This window comes from Phalacrocorax carbo, chromosome 3 (genome assembly GCF_963921805.1).
Source record: "Phalacrocorax carbo chromosome 3, bPhaCar2.1, whole genome shotgun sequence".
In the NCBI taxonomy this organism is placed as follows: Eukaryota; Metazoa; Chordata; class Aves; order Suliformes; family Phalacrocoracidae; genus Phalacrocorax; species Phalacrocorax carbo.
The window spans coordinates 67014323-67020858 of NC_087515.1; the positions used below are offsets into that span (position 1 = coordinate 67014323).

At 51.1% G+C, this 6536-nt stretch overlaps 1 protein-coding gene across 9 annotated transcripts in view; it reads right to left on the minus strand.

The window, feature by feature from the left end:
- Window positions 1-5082, minus strand: part of EYA4 (EYA transcriptional coactivator and phosphatase 4) — a 156593-nt gene extending 151511 nt beyond the window's left edge. For all 9 annotated transcript variants that reach the window (XM_064447254.1, XM_064447256.1, XM_064447255.1 and 6 more), the window contains exon 1: window positions 4628-5082. The gene's annotated coding sequence lies outside the window, so the exon portion shown is untranslated. The remainder of the gene's footprint in view (window positions 1-4627) is intronic.
- Window positions 5083-6536: the final 1454 nt, after the last annotated feature.

The following is a 6536-nucleotide window of genomic DNA, read 5'->3' on the forward strand; positions in this document are numbered from 1 at the left end:
CTTTAAGCACTTCTGATTTAATGACAGATTTAATAACATTGCAACACAGAAGTGTGGACTTGGCCAAAAAATTATTTCATAAAAATCTGATTTCTGTACAGCAACATCTAAAATGTCACCTAATACATACAAGTAAAGCAGAAAGTTTCTAATGTATGTTGTAAAGCCTGGGGCTTTGATAGGTAAAACATCTACTGACTTTAAAAGACCATAAAGATAATTTATTTTTAATAACCATTTTTATTTAATCTTAAAAAGAGTAGCAGTTTATGCCTTCAGTAAAACCATGCCCTGAAATCTCAGGGGTGATTAAAGGGCCATGCCAAAGCTGAAAGGTTTCAAATATCAAACTATACTATTATGTCAGAGCCAGCAAGATCAATTAGCGCTTTTCAATGACAGAAAAGGTTAAGTTGGACACATATTTACACAATATTTAAATTTTTAAAAAAAGACAAATAGCCCATATTAAGCTAATACCGCATATTAAAACCTTACTTACAAGCTTCTCAATTGATGACCAAATATGAAAAATCTTCTTCCATTTGCAGAACATAAATACTGCTTTTCTAACGCAAAACGGCATGAAGATTACAGATCCGTTAGATAGCAGAAATAACACTGGATTCTCAAGTACAAAGTAAAAACCAAAAACATCTGAGTGTTTCTGCTACCAGACTTGGCTTAGTGCTGAACTTGCAAAAAGCTTAAAAAATATTTGATCAACTTGACAAATGTCTGTTAGTCTGATGCCTCTGTGTTTGCATTCTTCTTGCAAACTCTGACAATACTAAAAATGAATGAAAATGAGCAAATAAACCTATTCCCATGTTCAACTAAAAGACAAATACAAAACTACCAAACAAAAAAAAATACAAATCTGTAAATTAACTCATCTTCAATCTGGAAAAAAAAGCAAGCATACACCTTGTGCAATTAAAAGCCATCCAGAAACATGCGTACCAGGAAGGCAAGGGAAGCTGCATTTCATTTCCTAGTATCAGAAGAATACTAACTGGAAGTACAGGTATGTTAGAAGTTAATTCGATACCTGTTAATACAAGCGTTGCCACAGTAAACATAGCTTGAACAAAGTACCAGGTTATGATATCAAATAAAGTCAGTATAAAATCACAATAAAAGTGCAGGACATCAAGAAAACCTAAGGGAAAAACACACTGTGTTGAAATCTGTGATTCAGATTGTAATTGCATTATTTTGAGTAAAAGCAAAGCAAGATTACTTTTGTTCAATGATATATTTCAAAACGCCTCTTTTTTTTAAAGCCCATTTCTCTATTTATTTCTTCAAGGAGTGATTTGAAATATTTACTACCAGACAGTACCTAATTTTAGGTTTTAAGTGCTTTAACAGCTCTATGAAATATGATCAGCAGCTGCAATATAGAAGTATGCTGAATAAACTCTCCTTATAAAAAGGGAGACCTGTTTTACCCTGAGTTCATAAAATCCCTACTTTCAAGACAGAAAAAGATAACACAGAAAATATTAGTAGTTGTGTCCTAGAGCGTCTGACAGAAATTCCAGGAATTTTTTCTTATTTCTGAATTAGCTTTCATATTTAAGAGTGGAAAAGGCAGTTCAAATTTTGACACTGGAAGATTGCATTGAACATCATGCAATGCCAGCAGGTCATCAAGGAAACAGACAGGTACCTTTCCCATACCAAATACCAGTGGGTTAACATTGATTAATTCTAGGTCTGAAAGGTGAAAGCTGCATAAAGTTTAAAGAGTAGCTCTGAAAGCTTGCATCAGAGGCTAAAAATATGCAACAGGATACTATCCATAGCCGTATTTCTCGTTGCTTTGTTTGAAACATTTTAACTGGGAACTGCAATTAACTGGGAACCCACCGGTTTTCTACTCATTAAATGCCTTGTTTAGAATTTATCCATCCCATTGGTGTTATCCATATAGCAGAATACATTTCTACTGCAAAGTGTTGTGAAGCCATTAATAAATACAAACCCAGCAAGAGTAACCTTCAACTAAATTTATTGGCAGTATAACCATATAGACGTAACAATTTATAACTGCATACGAGTATCTGAACAGATACATAAAAGATTAGTCAACATATTCCTCTTTCATTTTTATTAAATTTGATTGAAGAACATAAACATCAGAATTTTCAAAAGAAAGCAAGAAGAGCTGTTTCAGACGTAGCCCACCTAATGTTAGATGTCAAACATACAGGAAGAATCACGGGGAAGGGACAGCAACGTCAATCTGTATTTCCACTTTACTCACAGTGTGATACATACTGTAGGTATGCAAACGTTTGTTATTCGGCAGCGTTTTCAGAAAATACTAGGAGAAAAAGTCAAACCCACAGTAATTTTACGAAACTTCTCTTTTGAGTGTTAAGGAAACGAAACGATGATATAACCTGAGCTTCAATGCGAAGTACACTCTTTAAATAATAATTAAACACTGAGGGCAGACCGAAAAAAAAATATTTACCATAGAGAAAAGATGCTTGCTTTGTACGCTTCACTCTCAATCTAAACTGTTGGTTAGTTTATCTTAGATACACTTTCTCCACTCAGCAAGGGAAGCACGTAAAACAAACCTCAGAAAACTGAAAATACTGGTTTCTTACTGTTCTAGCATGACTTCATGCTTAAACTCGAATCGGCCAAGGCGCTCCCTTGTCTGGTACAGCGTGCCTCCCAGGATTTTTGTAAATACCAGCTATTTCACATCGCCACTCGCCAGATAAGCGCCCACCTCCCCCTGCCCCGCTTTAAATCCTGCCCGCGGGATAACGGGAAGGCAGCTCCGCACCTACTTGGCTCTCAGCGGCAGTTTCATAAATGTAAATGAAACTTTAGATGCCAATTACCGATTGGCAGCGGCGCCGCCGTGGGATCCCGCGCTGGCCGCTCGGTGGGAAGCGCCGTGGGGCCGCTCCCCCGCGGGTGGGTGCCGGGCGGTGCGGCGGCGGCGGCCCCGGGGCAGCCCCCCGCCGCCCGGGGACGGGGCAGGGCGCCCCCCACGCCCCACACCCCATCCCCCCCCCCCGGGCTCGGGGAGAGCCGCCGCCGGAGCCCTGTGAAACCCAGCCGGCGGTTTTCCGCGGGCATCTGATTTTGGAAGTGTCTGTAATGACAGCCGGAGAGGGAAATTAATGGCCAACAGCCCACTGGGTTTGAACACGGAGAATCCTGTTACCTCCTCGCGGCTCAAGTACACACGCACGCACAGACACACAGACACGCAGACAGAGGCTTCCCCACGTGGAAACGCTTGCAAACCAAAACACAAGACCCCGCACCGCCGGCGGGACGCCCTTCCTCTGCCCCCGTCCCGCGGCGCGGCGGGGACCCGCGGCGGGGGCGGGGGCGAGCTGGGACCAGCCGACCGAAAACGCACCGTTTTGTCTTTAAACCACAAGAAAAAAAACAAGCCGGGGCGGGGGAGGGGAAGGGATCCCTCGGGGAGAGGAAACGGCGAGGAACAAAAACAGCGGGCAGCTCTGTGCCCGCTCCCCTCGGACACCGGGAGGAGCGGCCGCCGAAGCCCCCGCGGCGGCTGCCGGCCGGAGCAGCCCGCCCCGTCCCCCGGCGCCCCCAACGCTGCGCGCCCGCCCGCCCGGAGGAAGGAGGGCGGGGAGACCCCCAGGGCTGCCGGCGGCCGGGGCAGAGCGCGGCCGGGGGCGGCCGGCGGAACCCACCTCCTCAGCCGCCGCCGCCGCCTGTGCCCGCGGGTCCCGGCCGAGCTGCCTCACCCCCCGCCCTGCCCCAACCCCAGCCGCGCTGGGGCAGAAACGCGTGCTTCGGGAAGGGGCTCGCTACCCTCCCGGCGTGTTTTCATGCCGCTCTGGCCGGAGGGGCTCCCCGCCGCCAGAAAACTTTTCTCTCCGCCTCCGGTCGAGTCGCCGCCGGCCCTGGCTCCGGCGCCGGCCCCGGCTCCTGCCCCGGCTCCGGCTGCGGCCCCGGCTCCGGCTCCGGCCCCGGCTCCGGCTCCGGCCCCGGCTCCGGCCCCGGCTCCGGCCCCAACAGGCGCGGCCGGGCGATCCGGCGGCCGGCAGAGCCCCCCCGGCCGTCCTGCCTCCCGCCGCGCCCAGGCGGGCCCGCATCCCCCCGTCCGCTGGCGGGGCGCAGCCCGGGCCCCCCATTTCCGCCCCTCCGGGGGCGGGCGGGCGGCGCAAGCGGGGAACAATGCGATGGCAGCCGGCGCGGCTGGCGCCTGTCTCGGGGCTTACCCCAGCAGCCACGGTAACCGCGGGGGGCGAGGGCAAACCGGCAGGGACTGTCACCTGGAGCGGGGCAGAAAGTCACCCCCTCCGCACCGGAGACCGGGTTTTTTGCAACTAAACTCGCGTGGGGCCGGGGGCGAAAGCCCGTCTCGGCGCCGCGGTGGACGGCTCCGCTGCTCCTTCCCGTCACGTTTGTTTTACAGCAACTTTTTTTTTTTTTTTTTTTTTTCTTTTGGTCATCGGACCAACACGAAAACAATGCTAAATAAACCCTGAACACAAGCACACGCACACACCCATCTCCACGGACACGTGCACATGCGACAGGGAACCGGTTCCCTCCACCTCCGAGCAGAAGGGGTGGGAGGGAGACCCGGGGACGGGGAACTCCGAGGGACACTCACCTTCTCGCTGCCGGGATACGCCGCTACCTTTATTTTAGGGCTGCTCCTTATTTATTTATTCTCGTCCCTTCTCCGAGCCGAGGTTCCCCTTTTGCACTGTTCCTCTGGCAAAAACAGGACATCCCCTCTACAAGTCCCCCCCCCTTTCTCCACACACAAATAAAGCGCAACGCGGAGCAAAACGGGAGGGGAGACTTGGGGGGGGGGGGGGGGGGGGGGGAGATGGAGGAGGAGGAGGCTGGTAGGGGAGAAGCAAAACACTCCTCGCACTTCAGGGAGCGCAACTCGTCGCCTCTCACGCACAGGCACGTAGGAAGTTTCCCTGGCGAGGGACGGGACTGTGCTAGGAAAAGGTAACACCCTGCCGCCCGAAAAGGTCGCCCCGGGAGCGGGGAGGTGAGGGGCGAGGGGCGCGGGAGGCCGCGCAGCCCCGGGGCGCCGCTTTGCACTTGTGCCGGGAGGTGCCGCCGGGGCCGGGCCCTGCGCCGGCCCCCGCTCGCCGCGGCAGCCCGCCGGCCCCGCCGCCCCCCGCCGCCTGCCCGGGCCGCCCCGCTCAGCACGCCTGCGCTGCCGCCCCACCGGGCCCCGGCAGGCCGCGGCGGGCACGGCCCAGGGTCTGCCCGGCGGCCCCCGCCTGTCCCGGCCGTCCCGCACCCGCCGGAGCGCCCCAGCCCCGCCGGCGCCGGTGTCCCCGGCCTGGCAGCCCGGGGCCTGGACCCAGCGGCCGGGAGCGACGGGAGCGCGGGAGGAGCGGGCCCTGAAGGTCACGGGTGTCGAGTCAGCCCGCAGTTGACTTAACACTCATCCGCTCGAGTGTAGGTACCACAGTCGGCATTTCACCCTTCCCTTTTGTTTCTTCTACAGTAAACCAACACTGTAAAGCAGCCCTGGCTTTTTGGGAAGGTTGGGAGTATGTGAAGGCTGGTGAAGCACTAGACGACAGGACCTGTTGCTGCACCCTTTTAGAGGATGCATTTGTCACGTTTCTCTCGAGCTGGACAGTGTGGATGGAGACAAAGCCCTTTTCCTGCTTTGAAACTGAACCTCCTTTTCTGCTGGAAGTTCAGCAGCTGTCTTTGGTCCTTTTCACTACCTAGTGTGGAGAAACAGAAGAAAATCCCTAATAGCCTAGTCACATTTCATACTCTTACCCTTCACCTTGTATTACCTCCTGAGTATTATTTCACTGAGCAGATTGGGTGGCTCTCGTTCAACCAGCTGCATCACCCTCCTTCTATCAAGTAACGTCACTCTCCAAAGGGTGCAAGTCAAAAATTCAAAAGAAGAGGCAAAAGTTAGCCCCTATAGCTGGAGGGAGGCGTGAGGGAAAAGTCTTGATTCTCAGAAGTACTGAATGTCAGAAGCTTTTGAGGTCAGCAGCTCACATGAAGTAAGGAAAAAAAGTACAGATTTGTGAAGATTCTTCCCTACCTGCCTTCTCTTTGCTTACTTTGCATTCAGTGATACTCTTTAAAGCATAACTTTACTCAAGCTGTCTGTCTTTGAATTTCATAATTTGCATTCAACGAATTGTACTGACGTGGTCATCTTTCTTGTAAATAACTTCAGACTGAAGATGACTAAATCTTCATGAAAACAAGTCTATAAAAGCCCTGGATTTGCTGTCTTGGGAGAGTCGCCACTCAGAAGGAGAACAGACTTGGAAAACTCTTTTGACCTACACAAATACAGCTAGAAAAAAAACATTTAAACTAAAAAAGCCCCCAAAAGCCGGCCTTCAAATTGACATGGTGTAGAACAAGCCAGAAATATGAAGTGAACTCTGAGAGTTTAGAGAGTAACTGGCAGGGGGGGAAACTCAGATTTGCAGGCAATAATTGCGATTGACAACCCTGCTGCAGAGTAACAGTCGTGACTAACGCCAGCACCCATCTTGCTAACAGGCTCC